Source organism: Carcharhinus amblyrhynchos, chromosome 3 (genome assembly GCF_965287045.1).
Source record: "Carcharhinus amblyrhynchos chromosome 3, sCarAmb.v2.hapA, whole genome shotgun sequence".
Classification (NCBI taxonomy): domain Eukaryota; kingdom Metazoa; phylum Chordata; class Chondrichthyes; order Carcharhiniformes; family Carcharhinidae; genus Carcharhinus; species Carcharhinus amblyrhynchos.
Genome location: NC_137326.1, coordinates 110,992,369 through 110,999,096, shown reverse-complemented (window position 1 = coordinate 110,999,096; position 6,728 = coordinate 110,992,369).

Sequence of the window (6,728 nt, the reverse complement as noted above, 5' to 3'; positions counted from 1 at the left end):
GCTAGTAATGGTGTCCGACTGGCCAGCAGTTCTCAGATGTGGGATTTTCACCCCACTGGGGCCTTTAGTGGCTGGAGGTCCAATGCTGACTTATGAGTTTGAGAGTTATTTCTGTGCACGAACTGGCTGCTATGATTCCCAACATTACAAACTACTCTTTAAAAGTATTTCATGGAACTGTTTGGGGTGCCCCGCGGTCACCGAAGGTGCTATATAAATTCAAAGTTGTTCCTTCAATCCTGGCTAACGTTTCTATTGAAGCCGATAATCAAAATTGGTTTCAGAGGTCACATGTTCATAAACAATGCTACAAAACAATTTACTGCATGTAAAACACTTTGGGATGTTTCTGACACAAAAAGTTTCTTATCCACAGTTTGAACATCTACAAAAAGACTTTCATCCAAAAGTCCAGCCATTTAATCAAATTGTGTAAGACATATGCTAATTTTAACCTCTGTACAAAATCGCAAAACTGTTATGAAGTATTGTGCTTGGCAACTTGCTTCTGGTTATTACAAAAATTAGGAAATCTATTAGAATTAATCTGTTTGTATATCTTTAATGACATTCTTTTGCAGTGATAACGTGTATATGGACACAGTTTTCAGACCAAAGGCGTGTCTCTATTTGAAGATCCTTTCTTTTCACTTGGAACACAAATATGTTGAGAGAAAGCCTGAATGGTAAAATCAATCATTTGATAAATGACAAGCACAGGTTTGAGCTCTCCCTGTGCTTGGAACAGATGTAAGGTCATCCATTCCCTATAAAATATTTAAGTGCCCAGCCATATTTTTTCTGACCACAGCACCATATCCCACAGAGAGATAGCTCCACTAGTTGGAGGTGAAGTAATTCAGCAGCAGCTGTTTACCTCACAGAAACCCAATCATGTGAGGAATTAAATGCTGGATCTATAAGAATGTGGTTTCATACCCAGCTTCCAGATAAGCATTCCTAGCCACTATCAGGCCAACCAAGTTTTACACCTAAATGTGCAATCAGTATTGTCAAACAACTTAAATGGGACTGAATATGATATTCATGACAAGTCAAACGCTGCATCCTTGATTCAGCAGGACTCAACTATTTAATCCAGACTCTTCTGGCAAAGCCAAGGTCGGCTCCTCCATGGCAGGCTCCCCATGGTGGGTGCAGCAATCCATTCAAATGTGCACTGATGGATCTTTGAATATGTCCAGGTGGCACAGTGGTTAGCACTGCTGCCTCACGGCACCAGGGACCTGGGTTCAATTCTGGTCTTGGTCACCGTCTGTGTGGAGTTTGCACATTCTCCCCATGTCTGCGTGGGATTCCTCTGGGTGCTCTGGTTTCCTCCCACACTCCAAAAATTTGAGGGTTAGGTTGATTGGCTATTTTAAGTTGACCCTTAGTCTCAGGGGGATTAGCAGGCTAAATGTGTGGGGTTACTGGAATAGGGCCTGGATAGGATTGTGGTTGGTACAGACTCGATGGGTCAAATGGCCTCCTTTGTACTGTAGGGATTCTATGATTTCAGCAGGGCCAGAAGATTCCAACAGCAGGAGGGGCCACAAAATTCTGGCTTAAATATCTGCTGGGCCATTTATCATTCTGAGCATTATACTAGGGCATCCTGCAGCCTCATACCTTGCAGCTGTTTCATACTTTTCCAACAAATAAGGCCTACAATTTCATCCTAGTTTTCACCGACAGAACCAGGAAAAGACCTTTCCCTTATCTAGGAGTTCACAGCATGAAGGAGAATTATTTGGACAAACACCTCACACACAGCAAGCTTAGTCCATACATCAGCATCTTATTGTTTCACAAAATACTGGGTGGGATTCTCCCAAACCAATTCTTAAAAGTGCCGAATTCGCATAAAATTTGGAGTAAATCCCGCTTTTTTTCCAGTCGGATTTTCAAAATGAATCTCCCACACTCCATGTACTGCAGAGTGCCCTAGTGTGATGCATGCTAAAAATCAGGGCGCAGGGCCTATTCCCACTGGAGAGGCTGGCAGCAGAGCACTGAACCAGCCACTGTTCATGCACCAATCTGTCACAGCAGAGATCAGCACATGTGCAGTATCCCTGAACTACCAGCCTCCCAATTGCTGGCCAGCTTGGTCACTGGCCAGTCCCATGACCCTGCAATGCTGGACGTGTGACCCCCCCAGCCCCACATCACCCAATTGCTGGGCTCCTGCACATGTCCAGGAGCAGTCCCAATACCCCTTTTCCCCCTCCGCAGCTACAGAGTTTGGAGATGAGCTTTGTTGGAATAATTTTGTTGAAGGCTGAGCTGTAGTCAATAAATAGGAGTCTGACATAGGTAGAGTTCCAGGCTAGTCTTTGTTATCTAGGTGTTCCAGCATTAAGTGTAGGGCCAGGGAGATGGTGTCTGCTGTGGACCTGTTGTGGTGGCAGATGAACTGTAATGGATCCAGGCAATGTGGGAGGCCGGAATTGATTCGTGCCATGATTAATCTTTCAAAGCACTTCATAATGATGGATGTCAGAGATACTAGAGGATAGTTATTAAGGTGCATTGCTTGGCTTTTGTTTGGTATCAGGATGATGGTCATCTTCTTGAAGCAGATAGAGACCTCAGATTGTTATAAAGAGAGGTTGAAGATGTCTGTGAATAGTCCTGCCAGCTGATCCGTGCAGGATCTGAGTGCTAGTCTGGGTACCCCATCCTGGCCTGTTGCTTTCTGTGGGTTCACCTTCGAGAAGGCTGCTCTGACATCTGTAATGGTAACCTCGGATACTGGTTCGTCCGACATTTCCAGGGTAGAGGGCATGCTCTCGCTGACCTCTTGCTCGAAATGGGCATAGAATGTATTGAGCTCATAGGGGAGGGGTGCATTGGTGCCAGCAATTTTACATGTCTTCATCTTGTTGCCTGTTATGTCTTGCAGATCTTGCTATAGTCGGCGGGAGTCTGTGTGGCTAGCCTGGAATTCTAGCTTGGTCCAGCACTGCCTTTTGGAATCTTTGATGGATCTTCTTAGATCATATCTGGCTTTCTTGTATAGGTCAGGGTCATCTGACTTAAACGCCTCAGACCTGGACTTCAGCAAGCAGTGGATATCCCTGTTCATCCCTGGTTTCTGGTTGGGGAACACATGGATTTACTTCTTTGGCACACAGCCTTCTACACACTTACTAATGAAGTTAGTAACATACTCTATCTGCTTCAAGAAGGCAACCATCACCCTGGTACCAAACAAAAGCCGGGCAACGCGCCTTAATAACTATTATCTGGTATCTCTGACATCCATCATTATGAAGTGCTTTGAAAGGTTAATCATGGCACAAATCAATTCTGGCCTCCCACATTGCCTGGATCCATTACAGTTCATCTGCCACCACAACAGGTCCACAGCAGACACCATAAAGTTTTTAAATACTGACCAGTCTACTGACTCTAAGCAATCCCAGATGGGATCAGCTGATTCCTCAGACCGACATTGCACAACTTTCTTTGTTGGCTTCTCCCATTTCTGGAACTGACGTCACCTGAAATCCAGCTGCTGGAAATGTGCCAAAGCCACCGCGTCTAGCCAGGGGCCCATTACACAGCCTCCGCTTGAGTCTCCTGGCTCTGGGAGAATCACCCCCGCTATCTTTCAAATACAAGTTATCAACAAATGAAGAATGTAATATAGGGCCTCTTTTCACCATATTTCCAAAGTGACCCGAATGAAGGAATAGAGGGCTTAATATCCAAGTTTGTCAATGAAGATACATAAGATACAAGTGTTCGAGCTTCCCCGTTGCATTTGGTAAAAGAGGCATGAGTCCTGCTTCTTCATAAACTACCTTTATTTCTTTGATCCAACTCCACATGCAATTTTCCACCAACACCCAGTGACACCTGTAGCCCCTTTATATATCAGTGCCTTCTATTGAATAATTGGCATCAAATTAGCATTTTATTGGAAGGTCTGTTAACCCATTTCTAACAACAAGTAGTATAATAGGATCAGAAAGCTGCAAAGGTACAAAGATAGCTTAACTGAGCAGATAAAACTGTGGCAAATGGAGTTCAATGTTGGACAGTATGAGGTTATCCATTTTGAATCTAAGAAAGAAAAGTGGATGTATTCTCTCAATTGGAGACATTAAGAAATGTGGTGGAGAAAATAGATTTGGGTGTCCACATACAAGAATCATTGCAGGATTGTGTACAAGAACAAAATACCGCTCTTACCTTGTTCCTACGTGATTCCAGTTCCACAACAATACAGCTCTTAACCTCCCTTTGAAATGGCCCACAAAGTCACTTAGTCATATCAAACTGCTACAAAGATTAAGAATAAACAGGGACAGATCACTTGGCTGCAACCAAGGCACCAGATGAGGACTCCACCAAATGATACTCAACCTAGATGACTCTGCAAAGTGCTCCTCACTAACATCCAGGAACTGGTGCCACAGAGAGCTGTCTTACAGACAAACCAAACAAAATCCTAATGTAGTCATATTTACAGATTCAGACCTACCATCAAAGTCCCAGAAGCTCCATTAGCAGCCAGGGATATTTCCTCTTTCACTGGCAGGACAGGCCCACAAGACATGGGGGAACCGCTATACAGTGAATACGGCATTGGGAATCTTCAACAGTGCCTCTAGAAGACATGAAGTCTCGGGTCAAAAAATAGGCAAGAAATCTCCTGCTGATGGACAATTATCAGTCTTCTTCAGATAGTAATCAGTGTTCCTCGAAGCTGAACATTACTTGGAGGAAGCATAATGGATGGAAAAGACACAGAATGTACTCTGGGTGGGGGCTCCAATGTCCACCAGGAATAATGGCTTGTTAGTATCTCCATTGACTGAGTCCTGAAGAATTTTTCTCATTCTTTCACAAGATGTAGTTGATGTTGGCTAGGCCAGCATTTATTCCCCATCCCTCACTGCCCTGGAGAAGATAGTGGTGAGCTGCCTTCTTGAATCGCTGCAGTCTGTGGTGTAGGTATACCCACAATGCTGATAAGAAGTGAGTTTCAGCATTTTGACCCTACAAAGGCAGTGAAAGAACAGCGATACAGTTCCAAGTAAGGATATTGCATGATTTGGGTGAGAAGTTGCAGGTGATGCTGTCTTCGTGAATCTGCTGACCTTGTCTCTCTGAGTAGCAGCAGTCTTAGGTTTGCAAGCCAGGGCCAAAGGAATCTTGGTGAGCTCCTGCGGTATATCTTATGGATGGTACACACTGTTCATCGGTGATGGAAGGAGTGAATGTTCAAGGTGTTGGACTGGGTGCTAATAAAGCAGGCTGCTTTGTCCTGGCTAGTGTCAAGCTTCTCGAGTGTTGTTGGAGCTGCAGTTATCCAGACAAGTGGAAAGTATTCCATCACATCCTTTACTTGTGTCTTGTAGATGATGAACAGGCTTTGGGGAGTCAGAATACATATACAACAGATGGTGAGAGAGCCAATATAAAGATTGACCTTGACTTTACTGCTCTATCGCTCACAAGTGCATTTGTCCATGACAGCACTAGAAGCATTTACCACTGCACAGTGTTTGTGGAAGCAAAGTACTGTCTCTACACCAAGAACACTGTCCATTTCATTTGGCATTGCATTGTACGAAGTGTGAAAGGTAGAGAGTTGATCTAATAAGATTTGCATACATTCCCTTAAATTTGAACCGCGGGCCAGGTACAAATGTACAAAATAGGAGCAGGAGGAAACCATTCTGCCCTTCCAGCCTGCTCCACCGTTCAATAAGATCATGGCTGATCTGTTCGCTTTTCAAATTCCACAATCGCATCTACCCCCGATAACCTCTGATTCTGTTGCCTAACAAGAATCTGTCTACCAGAGTCTCAAAAATATTCAATGATTCTGCCACCACTCTCTTCTGAGGGAGAGTTTCAAATTTACACAAGCATCTGAGAGAAAAAAAAATCCTAATCACTGTCCTAAAAAGGCAACACCTAATTTTAAAACAGTGCCCCCTGTTCTGAACTCACCCACATCAGAAAAGGTCCTTTCTAAGTCCTTCTGTGAGGATCTATTATACTTCAATCAAGTCCCCTTTACTCTTCTAAACTCCAGCAGAAGCAAACCAGTTTGACCCATTTTTCCTCATAAGACAACCCACTCATTCCCGATAGCAATCTCGTAAACCTCTTCTGAACTGCCTCCAATGCATTTACATCCCTCCTTAAATAAAGAGACCAAAACTGCACACAATATTTCACACATAATCTCATCAATGCCCTGTATAACTGAAGCAGAACAGCCTTACTTTATGTTCAATTCCTCTCACGATAAAAGACAGCATTCCATTTGCCTTCTTAATTACTTGGTGTATCTGCATACTAACATTTTGTGATTCATGCACCTAGATCTCTCTGTATCTCAGAGTTCTGCAACTGTTCTCCATTTTTAGTCTTCCTACCAAAGTGAACAACTTCACATTATTCTCCATCTGTCAGATTTTTGTCATAAACTCAACCTACCTAAATCCATCTGTAACATCCTTATGTCCTCTTTACAACATACTCACCTACCCATCTTTGTGTCATCCATAAACTTAGCTACCATGAGATCCCAGTGTAGACCCCTGTGGGACTCCACTCCTCACATCTTGCCAATCAGAAAAATATCTATGCGTATTTTTTGTTTTCTGCCAACAACCAATCTTCTATTCAAGCTAACAGGTTACTCTTTACACCATGAGATTTTATTTTTCTCAACAATCTTTGATATGGCACCTTATCAA